This window comes from Erinaceus europaeus, chromosome 2 (genome assembly GCF_950295315.1).
Source record: "Erinaceus europaeus chromosome 2, mEriEur2.1, whole genome shotgun sequence".
NCBI lineage: Eukaryota > Metazoa > Chordata > Mammalia > Eulipotyphla > Erinaceidae > Erinaceus > Erinaceus europaeus.
Genome location: NC_080163.1, coordinates 119,400,345 through 119,403,064, shown reverse-complemented (window position 1 = coordinate 119,403,064; position 2,720 = coordinate 119,400,345). Strand labels below are relative to the sequence as shown.

Sequence of the window (2,720 nt, the reverse complement as noted above, 5' to 3'; positions counted from 1 at the left end):
CCTTCCTGGCAGGAGGATGGGGACATGCCAGGTGACAGGTGAGATGACAGATGGTGGCTGAGGGGGGTGACAGTCTGTGAGGTAATGAGGTAGCTCATTATCAGGCAATTTCTCTTGGTGGCTGGGGTCCCAGCCTCGGCCAAACTCACTCAGCTCAGCTCAGGCTTGGGGCCTGCTGTTGTCAGGCCAGAGAGGGCTAGCACTATGTGCAAGGGGTCCCTTCACAGCCCTCTGAGATGAGCGAGGTGCCCATACTTGCCCCCTGGTGAGAGTGGTACCTCTGTCCTGAAAGGAAGAGCCAGCAGGTTGGAGTGGCCCAAGCTCCTAGATGACTCAGTGTAGGCAGTCCCTGGCTCAACATCAGGGCCCTGTCCAGATACTGTTCACTGAGCTGCCACTATGGACTGGATATAATTCTAAATGAGAGGTGGGGAACATTTTTCCTGTCAAGGGCCACTTGAATATTTATAACATAATTCATGGGTCGTACAAAACTATCAACTTAAAAATTAGCACTTAATGTCTCTGTGGAAAAAAAAAACTTCTAGATTTATTGATTTCTGGTCCTGTCAGCAGGACCAGACTGGATGTTCCCCACCCCTATTCTAGATCCTTTGTTGCATTTGATTCTGTTCATCCCTCAAAGGAGGCAGGGTGTTTACCCACCAGGTAAAACTATCAGCCCATTTCACAGACAAGGAAGTGGCACCTCAGAGACAAAGTCAAGGGGAAGTTCACACACCGGGGAAGCCTCTGTCTGTACAGAAAGCCTTACTTTTAGCTGATGACAGTTGACAACATTCTGTCCAGTCTCTCAGTCCCCTTGAGGGTCTGCATTATTGCTTGGTAATGAGTGAGGAAACTAAGGCCTTAGGATTGTCACTCTGAGTTCCTGTCCTACCAGACAGGGTTCCAATCCCCATTCAGACACCCTGAGCTGTGTAACCTACCTGAGGCTCAGTGAGCTTCAATTTCCTTAGCTGTGTGTAGGAAAACACTGGGACTCTAGGGTTTTCGTGAGAACCAGATAGAGGCTGCATGGAGCCTAGCAAAGAGGAAGAACTCCTGGGTGGAGCACTGTCCTCCTCCTCCTTGTTCGTGACTAAAGACTGGCTCCATGCTCCCTGTCCCCACACAGGCCTCACTGAAGGCGGGCTGATAGAGAGCAGTGGTGATCTGCTAGGGTGCACTCGCCCTCCTCCCCTGCTGCCTGTTCACTATCACAATGTCACATGCCTGTCACGTGGGCTAGATGTAGGGTGGGCCACCCCAGCAAGTGGGCCCCTGCAGACTTTTTTTTTTAATTTAATGATACTGTGATTTCTCCTTACCCCAGTAGCATTGCATGTCTTTTAGCTCATCAAACATTTGCAGCATCCCTTTCAGATCAGGAACTCATAACACTCTCCTCACCATGGGAAAAGTTTGTGGCTTTGTCAAGGTCAAGGTCTCACCACTTTCTTCTTTTTTTTTAATGATTTTTTTTTTTAGTTTTTTGAATTATTTTCCATTTTGTTGCCCTTGTTGTTTTTTATTGTTGTTGTAGTTATTGTTGTTGTTATTGACATCATCATTGATGGATAGGACAGAGAGAAATAGAGAGAGGAGGAGAAGACAGAGAGGGCAAGAGAAAGACCTGCAGACCTGCTTCAGTGCCTGTAAAGCGACTTCTTGGCCGTTGGGGAGCCAGGGGCTCGAACCAGGATCCTTATAAAGGTCCTTGCACTTCGCACTATGTGAACTTAACCCACTGCACTACCACCTGACTTCCGGTCTCACTCCTTTCTGTGACACCGTTCACATCCTGCAGCATCTCCATCAATGACCCCTGCAATCGACACTGCACTTCTGAGGTGAGATCTCGCACCAACTGACTTTGTTGGATCAGTTCACTGTCAGCATTATTTAGGCAAGAGAAAATGACTTCCTTCTCTTTGTTTAGCTTATGTTTTTTCTCCAGTTCCTTAGTGTCCAATCTATCTTTCAGCCATTTAAACTCTGCCTGGACACTTTGAATCAATCTCAGTTTCTATTTGATTCTGCCAGGATGTTTCCTCTTCTCTGATTTTAGCTCTCAATTCTTCAGCTTCTTTTTCTTTGACAGTTTTGCCCCAGAGTTGCCTGGAGCTTCTTCTGGTATTTCTGAGCAGTCTCCTCAAGGAGGACAGTCTAGTGAACACGGTGTTCCTGAGATCTCTCACAAAGCCAGAAAATGACCTTCCCATCTTCCTCACAGAAAAGTAAGAGTTTCTCTCCATGACACACGCGGAGATCTGTCTTTTGCTCCTCCTCTGGCCTCAACTTGACCTCTCTGAGCTTCTCCACTATGTTAGTCAGAAGCTGAGTAGGATGCAGTTTCTCAGGCTGGTAACTGATCCTGCACACAGGGCAGCTCTTGTCCCCTTGGTCAGTTACAGACTCCTTGTTCTTTGCTGTGATGTAGGCCTGGCAGACGATGTGGTCACAGTCCAGAATGTGGGGTTCTCTCAGGAGATTCATGCAGATGGGACAGGTCACCTCCTCCTGTATGTCCACCAGGATTCCTGATGCCATCTCCACTGCTTTCTATCTCCAGCTATTCTGACTTCTAAGGTCCTCCTGCTCCCAAGTGCCCATTCATAATGTCCTTCACATCCTGTAGTAACTCCATCGCTGAGCCCTGCAGTTGATGTTCCATGTCTGAGAAGAGATCTCTCACCAACTGGCTCTGCTGAACCAAA

At 47.9% G+C, this 2,720-nt stretch overlaps 1 pseudogene; it reads right to left on the bottom strand.

The window, feature by feature from the left end:
• Positions 1-1,246: 1,246 nt before the first annotated feature.
• On the bottom strand, positions 1,247-2,553 carry LOC103121481 (tripartite motif-containing protein 5-like; annotated as a pseudogene).
• Positions 2,554-2,720: the final 167 nt, after the last annotated feature.